General features: G+C 46.0%; 1 protein-coding gene across 2 annotated transcripts in view; it reads left to right on the forward strand.

Moving 5' to 3' along the window:
- The window catches only part of LOC138287332 (zinc finger protein 850-like), a 140,652-nt gene that overhangs the window by 79,805 nt on the left and 42,236 nt on the right, over positions 1-18,611 (forward strand). Inside the window, exon 1 of one of the 2 annotated variants that reach the window (XM_069227688.1) lies at positions 10,229-10,317. The exons of the other annotated variant lie outside the window; for it this stretch is intronic. The gene's annotated coding sequence lies outside the window, so the exon portion shown is untranslated. Of the gene's footprint in view, positions 1-10,228; positions 10,318-18,611 lie in introns of those variants that run through there. 2 annotated transcript variants of the gene reach the window in all.

Genomic DNA, 18,611 nt, shown 5'->3' on the forward strand with positions numbered 1-18,611 from the left:
TGTAGGAGGCTGGACTGGCTTGTAGTGAGTACCAAGGGGTACTTGCACCTTGCACCAGGCCCAGTTATCCCTTATTAGTGTATAGGGTGTCTAGCAGCTTAGGCTGATAGATAATGGTAGCTTAGCAGAGCAGCTTAGGCTGAACTAGGAGACGTGTGAAGCTACTACAGTACCACTTAGTGTCATATGCACAATATCATAAGAAAACACAATACACAGTTATACTAAAAATAAAGGTACTTTATTTTTATGACAATATGCCAAAGTATCTTAGAGTGTACCCTCAGTGAGAGGATAGAAAATATACACAAGATATATATACACAATAGCAAAAATATGCAGTATAGTCTTAGAAAACAGTGCAAACAATGTATAGTTACAATAGGATGCAATGGGGAAACATAGGGATAGGGGCAACACAAACCATATACTCCAAAAGTGGAATGCGAACCACGAATGGACCCCAAACCTATGTGACCTTGTAGAGGGTCGCTGGGACTATTAGAAAATAGTGAGAGTTAGAAAAATAACCCTCCCCAAGACCCTGAAAAGTGAGTGCAAAGTGCACTAAAGTTCCCCTAAGGACAAAGAAGTCGTGTTAGAGGAATAATGCAGGAAAGACACAAACCAACAATGCAACAACTGTGGATTTCCAATCTAGGGTACCTGTGGAACAAGGGGACCAAGTCCAAAAGTCACAAGCAAGTCGGAGATGGGCAGATGCCCAGGAAATGCCAGCTGCGGGTGCAAAGAAGCTTCTACTGGACAGAAGAAGCTGAGGTTTCTGCAGGAACGAAAAGGGCTAGAGACTTCCCCTTTGGTGGACGGATCCCTCTCGCCGTGGAGAGTCGCGCAGAAGTGTTTTCCCGCCGAAAGAACGCCAACAAGCCTTGCTAGCTGCAAATCGTGCGGTTAGCGTTTTTGGACGCTGCTGTGGCCCTGGAGGGACCAGGAGGTCGCAAATTGGACCAGGAGAGAGAGGGGACGTCGAGCAAGACAAGGAGCCCTCTCAGCAGCAGGTAGCACCCGGAGAAGTGCCAGAAACAGGCACTACGAGGATGCGTGAAACGGTGCTCACGCGAAGTCGCACAAAGAAGTCCCACGTCGCCGGAGAACAACTTAGGAGGTCGTGCAATGCAGGTTAGAGTGCCGTGGACCCAGGCTGGACTGTGCACAAAGGATTTCCGCCGGAAGTGCACGGAGGCCGGAGTAGCTGCAAAAGTCGTGGTTCCCAGAAATGCAGTCTAGCGAGGTGAGGCAAGGACTTACCTCCACCAAACTTGGACTGAAGAGTCACTGGACTGTGGGGGCCACTTGGACAGAGTTGCTGGATTCGAGGGACCTCGCTCGTCGTGCTGAGAGGAGACCCGGTAATGCAGCTTTTTGGTGCCTGCGGTTGCAGGGGGAAGATTCCGTCGACCCACGGGAGATTTCTTCGGAGCTTCTGGTGCAGAGAGGAGGCAGACTACCCCCACAGCATGCACAAACAGGAAAACAGTCGAGAAGGCGGCAGGATCAGCGTTACAGAGTTGCAGTAGTCGTCTTAGCTACTTTGTTGCAGTTTTGCAGGCTTCCAGCGCGGTCAGCAGTCGATTCCTTATCAGAAGGTGAAGAGAGAGATGCAGAGGAACTCGGCTGAGCTCTTGCATTCGTTATCTAAAGTTTCCCCAGAGACAGAGACCCTAAATAGCCAGAAAAGAGGGATTGGCTACCTAGGAGAGAGGATAGGCTACTAACACCTGAAGGAGCCTCTCAGAAGGAGTCTCTGACGTCACCTGGTGGCACTGGCCACTCAGAGCAGTCCAGTGTGCCAGCAGCACCTCTGTTTCCAAGATGGCAGAGGTCTGGAGCACACTGGAGGAGCTCTGGACACCTCCCAGGGGAGGTGCAGGTCAGGGGAGTGGTCACTCCCCTTTCCTTTGTCCAGTTTCGCGCCAGAGCAGGGCTAAGGGGTCCCCTGAACCGGTGTAGACTGGCTTATGCAGAATTGGGCACCTCTGTGCCCAACAAAGCATTTCCAGAGGCTGGGGGAGGCTACTCCTCCCCTGCCTTCACACCATTTTCCAAAGGGAGGGGGTGTAACACCCTCTCTCAGAGGAAGTCCTTTGTTCTGCCATCCTGGGCCAGGCCTGGCTGGACCCCAGGAGGGCAGATGCCTGTCTGAGGGGTTGGCAGCAGCTGCAGTGAAACCCCAGGAAGGGCAGTTTGGCAGTACCAGGGTCTGTGCTACAGACCACTGGGATCATGGGATTGTGCCAACCATGCCAGGATGGCATAGAGGGGGCAATTCCATGATCATAGACATGTTACATGGCCATATTCGGAGTTACCATTGTGAAGCTACATATAGGTAGTGACCTATATGTAGTGCACGCGTGTAATGGTGTCCCCGCACTCACACAGTTCAGGGAATTGGCTCTGAACAATGTGGGGGCACCTTGGCTAGTGCCAGGGTGCCCTCACACTAAGTAACTTTGCACCTAACCTTTACCAGGTAAAGGTTAGACATATAGGTGACTTATAAGTTACTTAAGTGCAGTGTAAAATGGCTGTGAAATAACGTGGACGTTATTTCACTCAGGCTGCAGTGGCAGGCCTGTGTAAGAATTGTCAGAGCTCCCTATGGGTGGCAAAAGAAATGCTGCAGCCCATAGGGATCTCCTGGAACCCCAATACCCTGGGTACCTCAGTACCATATGCTAGGGAATTATAAGGGTGTTCCAGTAAGCCAATGTAAATTGGTAAGAATGGTCACTAGCCTGTTAGTGACAATTTGGAAAGAAATGAGAGAGCATAACCACTGAGGTTCTGATTAGCAGAGCCTCAGTGAGACAGTTAGTCACTACACAGGTAACACATTCAGGCACACTTATGAGCACTGGGGCCCTGGGTTACCAGGGTCCCAGTGACACATACAACTAAAACAACATATATACAGTGAAAAATGGGGGTAACATGCCAGGCAAGATGGTACTTTCCTACAGTATCTCACCAGATAACGAATGCAAGAGCTCACCAAGGTTCCTCTGCATTTCCCTCTTCGACTTCTGCCAAGGATCGACCGCTGACTGCTCCAGGACGCCTGCATAACCGCAACAAAGTAGCAAGAAGACTACCAGAAACATTGTAGCGCCTCATTCTTCCGGTTTTCTCGATTGTTTCCTGGTGGTGCATGCTCTGAGGGCTGTCTGCCTTCACCCTGCACTGGAAGCCAAGAAGAAATCTCCTGTGGGTCGACGGAATCTTCCCCCTGCCAACGCAGGCACCAAACTTCTGCATCACCGGTCCTCTGGGTCCCCTCTCATCCTGACAAGCATGGTCCCTGGAACACAGGAGCTTGGTCCAAGTGTCTTCGAAAGTCCAGCGGCCCTTCTGTCCAAATTTGGTGGAGGTAAGTCCTTGCCTCCCCACGCCTGACAGTAATCCTGTGTACTGCGTGAACTGCAGCTGCTCGGGCTTCTGTGCACTTTTGCAAGACTTCCTTTGTGCACAGCCTAGCCCAGGTCCCCAGCACTCCGTCCTGCATTGCCCAACTCACTGAGTTGGACTCCGATGTCGTGGGACCCTCTTTTGTTGTTCTGCGTTGACTGTCGTCCTCAGATCTTCTAAGTGCCTGTTCAGGTGCTTCTGCGGGTGCTGCCTGCTTCTGCGTGGGCTCTCTGTCTTGCAGAGCGCCCCCTCTGTCTCCTCCTTCAAGGGGCGACCTCCTGGTCCTTCCTGGGCCCTGGCAGCACCCAAAACCTTCAACAGCGATTCTTGCAGCTAGCAAGGCTTGTTTGCGGTCTTTCTGTGTGGACACAACTCTGCATCCTCCAGCATGCCGTGGGACATCATCTGACCAAAGGAGAAGTTCCTGGCACCTTCCGTTGTTGCAGAATCTTCGGCTTCTTCCACCTGGAGGCAGCCCTTTTGCACCTTCATCTGGAGTTTAGTGAGCTCCTGTCTCCCCCCCTCCGGACACTTGCGTGACTCTTGGACTTGGTCCCCTTCCTTTACAGGTCCTCAGGTCCAGGAATCCGTCTTCAGTGCTTTGCAGTCAGTTGTTGTCCTCGCAGAATCCCCTATCTCGCCTTTACTCTCTTTTTGGGGTAGTAGGGTAACTTTACTCCTACTTTTCAGGGTCTTGCGGTGGGGTATCGTGGACACCCTTAGTGTTTTCTTACAATCCCAGTGACCCTCTACACACTACACTAGGCCTGGGGTCCATTTGTGGTTCGCATTCCACTTTTGGAGTATATGGTTTGTGTTGCCCCTAGGCCTATTTCTCCCTATCGCATTCTATTGTGTTCTACAGTGTTTGCACTACTTTTCTAACTGTTTACTTACCTGATTTGGTTTGTGTGTGTATATTTTGTGTATATTACTTACCTCCTAAAGGAGTATATCCTCTGAGATACTTTTGGCATATTGTCACTAAAATAAAGTACCTTTATTTTTAGTAACTCTGATTATTGTGTTTTCTTATGATATAGTGATATAAGTGGTATGGTAGGAGCTTTGCATGTCTTCTAGTTCAGCCTAAGCTGCTCTGCTATAGCTACCTCTATCAGCCTAAGCTGCTAGAACACCTCTGATCTACTAATAAGGTATAACTGGACCTGGCACAAGGTGTAAGTACCACAAGGTACCCACTATAAGCCAGGCCAGCCTCCTACAGGTGCGACATTGGTTATAGCACTGCCACCAGTCCTCTGCTTGCAATAATGTACCCTTAGTATGTACTCACATTGAGATGTGTTATTGATGACCACTAGGACCCTGCTTGCATGGCGAGAGGACATGTGCACCTGCTGCTTATGACATAAAGTGAGAATATTTTGAATCTCCATAGAATTATTGGCCAGTGCAATGGTTGAGTACTTTATTGTGTGATTGTGTATGGGTTTGTATTTTTATATATGAAAAACGTATTTGAGCTAGAGGGCTAAAACTAGAATCCTGTAACCTATTAAGAGAAGTAAACATCTCCTTTAGGACATTGTGATACTCTTAGCTCAGTCTGGAAAATAGCTTGTCTAATTAGCTGTTTGACCCCCTTCTGCCTCAGAGTTCTGATGTAGATCTTAAGAAAATCTCATGTCTCTGATTCTGAGATGTTAGCTCTCTCTTGAAACTGAATAGTCTTAAGCTCTGTCGTCCTCTGTCCCTTCTCGGCCTCAAACTCAGCCTGGTGTAGTTCTCAAAACAATCTCACATCCCTCTTTCTAAGCTGCCCTGTCTGCCTGATACCAGGTTCTCATGGTATGAGTTTTGCTTTATTCTTTTTTATTGCTTTATTATGCTTTTGTCCTGGTTTTCTTGATAGAATTTCTTTATATTTTCCACCACATTTGAATTTGCTGGTTTTGTAGAATTCACATTTGTTTATAAATTTTATTATATACACGCTGGGATTCAACCTGTAACTCCTCAGCTCTTTTTCTGCATTAGGATTTAGCTTTTGATTTCGATGTGCTAGTGGCATGGTATAGCCATTTCTAAATATCGGAAAGTGAGGCAAGAGAAGAAACTATGGGCCTGATTTAGATTTTGGCAGACGGGTTACTCTTCCACAAAGGCAATGGCTATCCCGTCCGCCAAAAAGGAATCCCATCGGATATAATGAGATTTATTTTTCAGCAGACAAGATATCCATCACCTTTGTGATGGAGTTACCCGTCCACTGAAATCTGAATTAGGCTCCAAGATGCGTTCAGCACATAAGTGCTGTATAATAATTGTATTGTCCAGTTTGTGTTGTGTCTTAATAAAAAGAATGACACTCATTGAGTTTCATTCATTTAGTAAAATGCTACAATGTTGAAGCCAAGCAGTCTCTCCCATAGACTTAGTCTGCATTTTGGTTACAGTGTAGCACTTGGTTGCTCCTCTCTGTGCTCAGGTTATATTGTGGCACTTGGTGGTACCTCTCTCGGTTAAGGTGACATTGTGGCACTTGGTGGCTCCTCTCTGCACTCAGGTCAGTGTGGCACTTGATGGCACCTGTGTTTAGGTTATAGTGTGGCACTTTCTGGCACCTCTCTATGATCAGGTTACAGTGTGGCACCCACTGGTACCTCTGTGCGCAGGTTACAGTGTGGCACCCAGTGGCACCTCTCTGCATTTTGGTTACAGTGTGGCACTTGGTAGCTCCTGTCTGCATTCTGGTTACAGTGTGGCACACGGTAGCACCTCTCTGCACTTTGGTTACAATGTGGCACTTGGTAGCTCATCCTGTTTTAGTTTTTCCTTTTGGCATAGGTGCATCATTTATGGCTCGGTGCTTTGTACAGAATGTCCTATGTGTTTCAGTCATATGTGTCCTTAGTGATGAGCATCTTCTCTATGTGTTCTTTGTGTCACTCTCCTGCGTGACGTTCTGGTGTCAATTGCTTGTGGGCAGAAGCCCAAACATAGAAGGGGATATACTGGGCAGGTACAGCCTGTGTCAGCCTTAATCAGAGTCTGTTGCATGCGAGTCCTCAAGTGCCGTTACTCTATGATACCACAACACCATCAAGAGTGGTAATCTTCACTACCACAGGGTATGAACTCCCTAGGATGGATGTGGAGGAACTCACACCGATGCGGAATTTTACTGTTTCTGTATCTGAGCCTCAGGCAAAGTATTTTTCATGATGCACAACGTAGATTCCACATGGGTACAGCTTCAAGGCACCTTATATAAATATAACAACATTTGAATGCAACAGCATTAGATTATTTATAATTCCATTTTATTTCCCAAACGAAAACTGGTAAGAAACGTCTCTTTTGCCGGAAGCAAAATCTCATACTACATAAAAGAAAGCATGGTTAAAAAACTGAAAAAGTGGGAGTATCTTAATTTATGTTTATGGCAGCTTAAAGCGACAATATCTTCTGGAAGTTGAAGGTGGTCTGACATTGCCGGATCTTGGATTTTACAATGCAGAAGTGCATGAATTAACATATGGGTCTATGAGATTAGGAAAGCACTAGAGCACTGATAAGCACAAGGACACAAGGGATTGCCGATCTTTATTATACTCTGGGATTTCCGTCTATGAGATTAGGAAAGTGGTAGAGCACTGATAAGCACACGGGCACAAGGGATTGCTTAGCACTAGTATACTCTGGGATCTTCTTCTATGAGATTAGGAAAGCACTAGAACACTGGTTAGCATGACACAAGGGATTGCCGGTCTTTATTATAATCTGGGATCTCCGTCTGTGAGATTAGGAACGCGGTAGAGCAGTGGTTGTCAATTTGTGGTCCAGGGACCCCTAGGGGGGCCACAAAGCCTCCTCAGGGGGTTTGTGACTGCTTAGAAAATTAACTAATATTAAAAGATTAAAATAGTGTATAGAAATATAGTGGCTAAATGTGCAATTGAAAATTTTAAAACATACTGTAAATGTCAAGGAATTTGAAATGGGAGGTTAAACATTGAATTAGTATCCTCAGATTAATTTGTGGGAGGAGTGCAGGTGCATCAAACATAATAGTATGGACGATGTGTAACATCAATTGAATTTAGAAAAGCTCCAACCTTCCTATGATTTTTTTTTTTTTTTTAATTTTGTTTGCAAATTAAATAAAATGTGTTATTATTTATGTCTGTTTTTGATGGAATGCTTGTTTCTGTATTTTTTGTGTATTGTTTTATAATTCAATTTATCAACAGTGTTTAGGCCTGGGTCCACGGCTTAAACTAATGACTCAGTAGGGGGTCCCCTGATTCCAATAATGATTCAGTGGGGGTCCCCGGGTTTGACTAATGATAAAGTGGGGGTTCACTAAGGTTCAGAACCACTACAGTGGAATATTGGTTAGCACAAGGACACAAGGGATTGCCGATCTTTAAAATATTCAGGGATCTCCCTGTATGAGAGTAGGAAAGTACTAGATCACTAATTAGCACACTGACACAGGGGACTGCTGATTGCTAGTTTACTCTGGGATCTCCGTCTACAAGATTAGGAAAGCAATCGAGCACTAGTTAGCACAAGGCTACAAGGGATTGTCAATGGCTAGTATGCCCTGCGAGCTCCATCTTTTTTTGCCAAAGAAACTTCTTTGTGGGCTTTGGGCACTGGGCAACGCACATTAGTAATGTACATAATGTATCTATTCAAAATGTCAGTCCAATGCTAGATAAAAGGAAGTTAGCATCCAGGTTAGAAGTTAATTTGGGTAGTTACAAGAGTTCTGCAAATATACTATAAAGGTCCTAGGAGCAGCAAATTACCACTGGATGCAGCCCATTGTCCCAAGTATCAGTCTGAAATAGTCCTTCCACGGGCCCCATATCTTTTCTAATTTCCTGGGACATCCCTAACCTGCATACACCTCTCTGGTGACTTCCATGCATTGATCCTTTCCGGTCCATACCAGTCGGCATCGACTGGTTCACTCACTTGTTTTTAATGTCCCTTTTTGCGGTCATTAATCCTGTGTTCCCCAACATTAGTTTATACCTCCATAGATCTATTCCTTTCATCAATCCTAGCAGGACAGAATGAGGTGTCCTGGGGAGTGTAAATTATCTTACCCCGCGGAGCACACTCTGTCCAAACTCCTGTATTACATGCCAGATCCAAAGGGAGTGCTTCAGGTCCCTTGTTCTGCCTGTGATAGTCTCATGTTCTACATCACCGGGAGTGCTTCAGGTCCCTTGTTCTGCCTGTGATAGTCTCATGTTCTACATCACCTGCATATACTCTGTTACTGCTGCAGGAGGCCCTGTGAGGATCATTAGTTGTATTAATCTGAAGTTATCTTGAATTGTGCCCTGCCCAGGGTGTTCCAGTCCTTCCTCCCAGTCTGCAGCTTATAGTGCTCTTAACTCACTTTCCCATTTTTACATAAGTTTCTGCAGTTCTCATCCTTGGACTCACTCACCTATTCATGGATGCACTCGACCATCCATTGACTCACTCACCCATCCATGGATTCACTCACCCATCCATTGACGCATTTTCCCATCCATGGACTCACTCGCCCATCAGTGGAGCCACTCACCCACCCATGCGCACTCACTTGCCCACCCATGCGCACTCACCTGCCCATCCATGCGCACACTCCCTCCCACCAATGCGCACTCGTTCACCCGCCCATGCGCACTCACCCCCCAGCCCATGTAGTCTCTCATCGATGTTCACTCATGGGCCACCCATGTTCACTCATGGGCCCACCCATGTTCACTCACAGGCCCACCCATGTCCACTCACTCACTGCTCCATGGACTTGCTTGCCCATCCGTGCACTCGCTCATTCATCCGCACTCACTCTCCCTCCCATTAACTCACTCTCCCACCCATGTGCACTAATTCCCCCATGCCTCATTCGCCCATCCATGTACTCACTCTGCTATCCTTGCGCACTCATTAGCCTACCCAAGGGCATTCACTCGCCCACCCAGCCACACTCACTTGCCCACCCATGAGCATGCACTTGCCCACCCATGTTCATTCACTCACCCACCCATGTGCACTCACTCACCCTCCATCGACTCACTCGCCCGTCACTCGAATCTCTCGCCCTTCCATCGACTCACTCTCCCATCCGTGGACTCACTTCTCATCCATGGGCACTCACTGGCCCATCCATGCGGACTCACTCGCCCACCCATGGACATACTCTCCCATTCATGGACTTGCTTGCCCACTAACTCTTTTTGAATTTGATAACTCATGTCCATCCATACGTGCACTCAATCATTGATCTACCTTTCATTCCAGTCTCCCTTTCACCCACTCACTCACTCAATCTTTCCAATCAATATAGAAGTACTTTCACTTACAATTCACCACAGTGACTGGCTCTGGCTCTACACTAAAGTATATGAAATATTTATTTTACTTTTAAATTGCAAACACATGGCCTCTACACGTAGCTGGCAAAATATTTATTTGTTTCAATTGTAAAGAATATGCCTACAAGAAAAGAAAAACAACTGTTGTACTATGGTGTAAGTCCAGAACTATTGGCTTTGCTAATGCTTGTTATTTATGATAGCTTAAAACAACTATATCTTCTGCAAGTTGAAGGTGGTCTGACACGGCCTGATCTTGGATTGTAATATGCAGGAGCGCATGAATTAACATATTTGTCTCATAGTGTACGATGTGAGCATGCTTTTGATACTTCTTTATCAATTATATGTTAAAGGAGATTGGACTTGTAACACAGCACTAGTCTTCAAAATCCACAATCCAAAATAACAACATTTATTGCCATTTTCTTTCTCACTTGCAACGTTTCTTTAGACTGCTGATAATCCTGACATTACACGCAGGGATAAAGCTGAGCAAACGCTCACTGAAAGCTGTCTGTGGTCCTGGAGAAATGGCAAGGTGGGAAAAGATTTAATGAAAAAACCTGGTACAGGATTATGGAGTGTGTGATGGACAAATAGAAGTTAATCACTGGCAGCATCATCTTTTTAATTGATTCCAACCTGCCCCACCAAGAAAAATATACGGGCGACTATTTGTCTGACATGTTACAAATTTTCTGAAGATCTTCCATATTAATCTGAATAGTTGTCGTAATGGAAGAAGTATATTTAATACCTAAGCATTTTATGAATTTGGTGTTCCATTTAAAGTCAGTCATTGCAAACATAGATTTGAGACAAAATGTATTCAGGGGAAGTACTTCAGGTTTACTTAAATTTAATTTATATCCAGAAAGATTAGAATAAATGTTTAAAAGATCTGCAAATGCAGTTAACAATGTCTGTTGGGTTGGAAACATAAAATGAATCGTCAGCATAAACAGTGAATTTAATATGCAGATTTCTATGTACAAAACCAGTCAAAGAAGGAGAATGACTTAGGGAATGTAAAAACAGTTCCAAAGATAGAATAAAGATAGAATAAATAATAATGGTGATAATGGATACCACTGTCTGATACCTCGATGAAGGGAAAAATAAGAGGATTGAATAGCATTTAAAAAGATTGAGGTCGATGGAGACGAAAAATATATATTTATGTAATTCAAGATTCTAGGACCAAAACCATACCCTTTAAGGGCTTGCATCATAGACTGCCAATTGACACGATCAAATGCTTTTTCAGCATCCAAAGTAATAGCGGCCATGGCAGTAGAATTTTTAGACGCTAAATGTAAAATATTTATTAAAGCCCGAGAATTATCAGTGATATATCTGTCTTTAACAAAACCAGTTTGTTCTGTAACAATTTTATCCAGAATAATCTGGTTAATTTGAAGTGCTAAAATCTTTGCAAATAATTTACAATCTAAATTAATCAAGGAAATAGGTTGGTAATTAGCACAAAGGGAGAGATCTTTGTCTTTTTTGGGAATAAGGCAGAGCATTGCTTCACAGAATGTACCTTGAACTTTGTCATTTTGAAGAATGTTGGGATATAATGAATGTAAATGTGGAAGAAGAACATAAGAGTAATGGAGAGAACATTCAACTGTAAACCCATCTGGGCCCGGAGCTTTGTCTTTAGGTTACTTGGTCAAAGCCATTTTAATATCTTGGAAGAATATTTCTTTATCTAAAAATTGAGAAATCTTGTGACTGATGGAGACGGGGTTAGAGTGAGTCAAAAAAAGCGTTAAGGGAAGCTTCCGAAGGGGAAGATTCAGGTGTATAGAGATTGTGATAAAAATCCGAAAAAACAATGTAAGATGTCCTTGTCTCTAAAGTGATTGGTACCTTGTTCACCAATAATGCTTGAAGTTTTTGATTTTTGGGATTTCATTTTAAGATAATTCACAAGCAATTTGCTGGCTTTGTTATGTTCACCATAACATTTTGAGTTGATCCTCAAAAGTATGCCAGAGGCTTCTCCAGTTGATTTTTTTATTAAAATCCAGCATGGCTTGAATAAGAAGTTTAAGAGTATCAGTATTATTTGAAGTATAATATTTATGTTCAAGATTCTTAATAGATAAAAGGAAAAGTGCAGTCAGTACAAAATGTTTTCTTCTTTGTGGCCACATTATCAATAGTAAATCCTCCAGCCGTAACCTTAAAAGTGTCCCGAATGATAAAGATTAGATGAAAAAAATTCTTTAAGAATTTTTTCAAATGTATCTACAAATATCTAATCTTTCAACAAATAATTATTGAAATGCTATCTTCTTGACCTGTGAGGTTCAGATATAATTTCTATGTCAATGAATATAGGTGTGTGGTCCGATATTAATATAGAGTCTATTTCAGCATGCACAAGAGCTCTAATTAAATGGGGCGTCAAAAAAGATGTAGTCAATCCTAGATTTGGATTTATGAGTCAGAGAAAAAAAAGGTGAATTGTAATCTATCTGGATTGGATATTCTCCAAGCATCAATTAAGCCTCTAGAGTGCAACTGCACTGACCCCCTGGTCAGCGTCTGCTGCGCTCCTAGCTCCTCTGGCTGCTGCTGCTGCCTCTGCCTCTTGTGTGGGACAAACAGAGAGTCTCTTGACTCTCAGTTTGAGGCCCTCCTCCACCCGCAGGCTTGTCCCTGCGCATCATCCCTGGTGGTCATCACAAGTAAGTATTTTCCTTTTCTTTTCTTCTCTGTTGCTATTTCCCTCTTGAATTTTCTGCCTTTCTCTTCTATCATCCCTCGTTTTTCACATGTGCTTTTTCTTTTCTCCCCTATTCCTGAACGCCCGCGAAGCACCTTTTCCGTCCTCCCGCCTCCCAGTTGACTGCTCCCCCACCCAAATCCCCTTTTAATGGCAATCGCAGCGCGGGCTGGTGCACCAAAGGCAAGCCCAACTGTGCCGGCCGCGCCCAGCGTTAGGAACCCTGGATCACCGTTAAACCACCCCCTGGACTGCCTCTGTTACAACTCCGAGACCCTCCTCCGCCTCAACACCAGACGTCTCAACAACTGCTGCACCATCTCCCCCAAGGATTCCCAAGGACCTTTCACCTGCAGGAACTGCAACCTCAGCGCCAACCTCAACAAACCGAAGGTACTCGCCACACACAAACATACCAACAACCTCCACAACTCCATCAGCTGCCTGCTCCTGAACATCTGCTCCCTCCCAAAACATGCCACCGAACTCTGGGACCTGATCGACACCACCCAACCGGACATCGCCTTCCTCACCGAGACCTGGACCAACCCCACCTCAGGTCCTGACATCGCCATCGCCATTCTCAATGATTACAGCATCCTAAGGAGAGACCAGCCCTCCCGCCCGGGTGGAGGACTCGCCTTGGTACACAAGTCCTCACTATGTGTCAAAGCCGTCCAAGAAGATCACTGCACCACCATGGAACACCGTCACTTCCTTGTCCACTCCAACCACAATTCCTCCATCTGCGGCACCCTGGTGTACAGACCACCCGGCCCCTGCCCAGCTATCATAGACGATGACATAGACATCGCTAACCCCCAGGCCCTGGTGTCAGTCAACTACCTCCTCCTCGGCGACCTGAACTTCCACCTCGAGGACCGCGCCGACCTAAACACCACCGCTCTACTCGACAACCTCGACACCCGTGGCCTCAGACAGCTGATCTCCACACCCACACACATCACAGGGCACATACTGGACCCCATCTTCACCTCAGCGACCGGATCACCATCGAGACCATCTCCACACCAGACAGGACCGACCACTGCTGCATACACTTCACAATCACCGCACCCAGCAGCCGCACCTGCACCTCCAGGACCCCCGCAGGAAATGGAGTGAAATCACCAACGAGCAACTCACCTCACCGCTCAGCAAATCCCTTCCTCCCCCCCTGATGACGGCAACACAGCAGCGCGCAGTCTCAACGCATGGACCACCGAATGCAGCAACACTCTAACCCCTCTCCAGCTGACATCGGCCAAACGTGTACCTAAGAAGGCCAACTGGTTCACCACCAAACTCCAAGAATTATAGCGTACCCGCAGACTTTTAGAGAAAAAATTGAGGAACAGCCAATCCAGCGAAGACCTCGTCTCATTTAAAGCCGCAACCACCACCCACCGATGAAAAATCAAGAACGCAAGGAAGGACAACTCCTCCACACACAACTCGAAGGAACTCTTCTCAGTCATCAACAAGTTCACAGATCCCCCCTCCGAAGCCACCAGCATCCCCCTGTCACAGGACCTCTGCAACAAACTTGTCTCATTTTTCCACCACAAGATCCAGGACATTTACAACAGCTTCCTGTCACCTGGCACCGGAACCTGCGAAACGACCCACCCACTTAGACCATCCATGGCTGGTCCGCGCTCACCACAGTGGAAACAGTCAACATCATGAACAGCACCCACTCCAGACTCCCCTCGGACCCCTGCCTGCACCACATATACATCAAAGCCAGCACATCCATCACCCCGAGCTTCGTAACACAATCAACTGGTCCATCAGTATGAGCACCTTTCCTGAACACGCCAAAATATGCCCTCTCTTGAAGAAACCTTCAGCTGACCCATCAGAACTAAAGAATTTCTGGCCCATCTCGCTGCTACTCTACCCCACCAAAGTACTAGAGAAAGCAATCAATGCACAACTACAGAATTTCATTGAGACCAACTACTACCTGGACAGCTCCCAGTCAGGCTTCTGTAGCAATCACAGCACGGAGACAGCACTCCTGGCAGCCAGCGATGACATCCGATTACTCCTAGACCGCGGCCACACCGCAGCACTCATACTCCTCGACCTCTCAGCAGCTTTCGACACGGTCTCCCACAGCACTCTGTTCACCAGACTCCAGGACATAGGAATTTGGGGAAGAGCACTGGAATGGATCCACTCCTTCCTCTCCGGGAGGATGCAAAGGGTCAGACTCCCGCCCTACACCTCCAGACCCACAGGAGTCAACTGCAGAGTCCCCCAAAGATCCTCACTGAGTCCCATACTGTTCAACCTATACACACAACTCATCATTTCCCTCACCGAAGACCCAGACACAGCCAAAAGGAACTGGATGACAGAAAGCTGCCTCAAGCTTAACTCCGACAAGATGGAGCTCATCATCTTCGGAAACACCACCTCAGCTTCGGTCGACTCCTGGTGGCCCACATCCCTCAGCACCCCCCCCCCCGCACCAACCGAGCACGCCTGCAACTTAGGAATCATCCTTGACTACTCCCTATCCATGACCCGCCAGTTAAACTCTATTGCCTCCTCCTGCATGCACACACTCCACAAACTCTGAAAGATCTTCAGATGGATCCCAGCAGACTGTCACAGGATAGTCACCCACGCCTTAGTCACGAGCAGAGCAAGCTCGACTACGTTAACACCGTCTAGCCCTGCACCTCAACTAGGACCATCAAAAAACTTCAGCTTATCCAGAATGCCGACCACCAGACTCATTCTGGACCACCCTCGCCAGGAACACATCTCCCAACACCTGAGGACCCTCCACTGGCTACCTGTCGAGAAGTGAATCACCTTCAAGCTTCGCACCCACACGTACAAGACCATACACAACGCAGTCCCAGCCTACCTGAACCACCGCGTCTCCTTCCACACCCCCACCAGATCCCTCTGCTCTGCCCAGATGGCCCTAGCCACTGGACCTCACATCCGCAAAACCACCGCTGGAGGACAATCTTTTACCTACACTGCAGTGAAGAGCAAACTCTCCCTGCACCTCAGACAAAGCCCATCGCTCACCATCTTCAGGAAGAACCTCAAGACGTGGCTCTTCGGATGAGGGCCCTACCCCCCCCAGCACCTTGAGACCTTCATGGGTGAGTAGCCCCGCTTTACAAATACTGATTGATTGACTGATTGAAATGTATTATGTAACTTTTTTTGCATCTTATTAAGGATATATCTAGGGAGCGATTGCCTATCAGTAAAATGGTCCATGATTTGAATACAGTCCCCACCCACTAAAAGATTATCAGTAGGGCATGAGCTTAGAAGATTTTAGATATATTCCCAGAACTTTATATCTATACCTGTAGGGCCGTATATATTAAGTAGAGAATGGAGAATGTTATTAATGGTGAGGTATAGAAGAAGCCATCTGCCTTCATCATCCTTCTCTTCTTTCTCCATCTGTAAGGAGAGTGACTCATGATATAGAATAATGACTCCATTTGTATTGTGAGATGCAGGGGAACAGAAGACATGACCCACCCATTGCTTCTTTAAAGAATTGAGATCTTTTTCAGATAAATGAGTTTGTTGTAGCGTAGCAATTTTACAATTTAATTTAGCTAAATGGGAAAGAACCTTACGCTTCTTTATCGGATTGCGCAAACTTTACATATTCCAGGATACAAAGCGCATAACATTAACCATAAAACTGGGCAACAAAGTAATAATATTGAAACATCATCCTTAGTTTAGCAGTAGTTACATGACTACAAATATAAAACCACTGGGCCATATAAATAGAATAACTAAATGAGGTGATGAAATGTAAAATTCAAATAGGTAAGAGAAAAAAAGAAAAGATGAAGAAAGTAAGAAGAAAAGAAAGGGGATACAGGTTAGAGTTAGTATGGATGGCTATAAGCTGAAGGGCTTCAACCATGGTTAAAAAAGGCATGTCCAATGCAATAACAGTCAAAAGGCAGTGCAGAATCACAAAGTGAAGAGAAATGTACAGCCACCAGAACCTCACAAGGGATGATAAAAGAAATCACGGAGACACTAGATAAAAAGAACTATATAGGGAAGCATTTGAATTAGCCCTATTGAGTGATACAAATCACTTACCAGCAATATGGAAGAAGGCAGTTAAACAATCAAAAGTTTCCAAAATCCATTTCTTCACCCTTGCACTGGGAGATTAACTTTCTCAAAACAGCAGGCGAGGCAAATGAAAAAGATTTTTCCTTATAAGTCACTTTGAAAAAACAGGGGTGCACCAGGCCATATCGAGCGTTCTAGACTTTACATCCGCATGAAAAGAAAGGGATTCCTTGCGTCAAGCTGCAGTAGCATGAGCCATATCTTGTGAAAAGTAAACCCTACGGCCTGACCATAACATTTGTTTCCGCTGCTTGACCGCAGATAGAACCATAAGTAGCTCAGTATATTCCAGATGGTTTGGATCCTAAACGGTGGGTAGGTTGTAAATTGAGAGCAGTACCCTCTTTGAGACCGACTGTAGGAAGTTGGCTCTGTATATACTATCTCAAAGTGAGAGATAGTGTGCACAGAGTCCAAGGGTTCCCCTTAGAGGTTGATAGTGGCAAAATTAGATAATTCTAATGCTCTATTTTGTCGTAGTGTGGTCGAGCAGTAGGCTTATCAGAGGGTAGTGTTAAGCATTTGTTGTACACACACAGGCAATACATGTGGAACACACACTCAAAGACTTAACTCCAGGCCAATAGTTTTTATATAGAAAAGTATATTTTCTTAATTTATTTTAGAACCACAAGATTTAAGATTTGAAGTAAATACATAAAATGCAAGGTATTTCCACAGGTAAGTAAGGAACTTTGAATTAGAGCAGTAAAATACACAGTTTTAGTAAAAAATGGCAATAAGCTGTTTTAAAAATGGACACACTGCAAAAATCAACAGTTCCTGGGGGAGGTAAGTATTGGTTAGTTTTTCAGGTAAGTAAGGCATTTACAAGTTCAGTTTCCTGGACATAGGCAGCCCACCGTTGGGGGTTCAAGGCAACCCCAAAGTCACCGCACCAGCAACACAGGACCGGTCAGGTTCAGAGGTCAAAGGAGGGCCCAAAACACATAGGTGCCTATGGAGAACAGGGGTGCTCCGGTTCCAATCTGCAAACAAGTAAGTACCTGTGTCTTCGGAGGGCAGACCAGGGGGTTTTGTAGAGCACACAAAACACACCCTCAGCGGCACAGAGGCGGCCAGGTGCAGTGTGCTTAGCAGGCATCGGGTGTTCAATGGAAGTCAATGGAGGGTCTCTCTAGTGGTGCAGGCAGGGCACAAGGGGGGCTTCTCGGGCCAGCCACTGACTGGGCTAGGCAGAGGGTTGCCTGATGGTCACTCCTGCACTGGAGTTCGGTTCATTTTGATTCTGGGGGCTGCGGGTGCAGTGCTTGGTCCAGGCGGCGGGTTCTTTGTTCCAGGCAGTCGCGGTCAGGGGGAGCCTCTGGATCCTCTCTGCATGTGTCGATGTGGGGGTGGTAACTCACGTTACTCACGGAGTTGCAGTCGCCTGGGAGTCCTTCCTGCGGTGTTAGTTCTCTGGAGCTCGAGCCGGGGGCGTCGGGTGCAGAAGGTGAATTCTCACGCTTCCGGCAGGAAGAGTGAGGTCTTTAAAAGTTATTTCAAAGTTGCAAAAATTTTGCTGTTGGTGAACAGTGCCGCTGTGCTCGAGAGTTTCTTGGTCCTTTGGTTCAGGGCAGTCCTCTGAGTCCTCAGAGGTCGCTGGTCCCTGTCGGATGCGTTGCTGTTTTGGTTTTTCGAGTCTGGAGACAGGCCGGTAGGGCTGGGGCCAAGTCAATTGTCGTCTCCGTCCTCTCTGCAGGGCTTTCAGGTCAGCAGTCCTTCTTCTTTGTGTAGGTTGCAGGAATCTGATTTCCTGGGTTCTAGGTCGCTCCTAAATACTGAATTTAGGGGTGTGTTTAGGTCAGGAAGGCAGTAGCCAATGGCTACTTTCCTGGGGGGTGGCTACACCCTCTTTGTGCCTCCTCCCTGAGGGGGGCACATCCCTAATCCTATTGGCGGAATCCTCCAAAACCAAGATGGAGGATTTCTAAAAGCAGGGGTCA

The sequence above is a fragment of the Pleurodeles waltl genome, chromosome 4_1 (assembly GCF_031143425.1).
Source record: "Pleurodeles waltl isolate 20211129_DDA chromosome 4_1, aPleWal1.hap1.20221129, whole genome shotgun sequence".
Lineage (NCBI taxonomy): Eukaryota > Metazoa > Chordata > Amphibia > Caudata > Salamandridae > Pleurodeles > Pleurodeles waltl.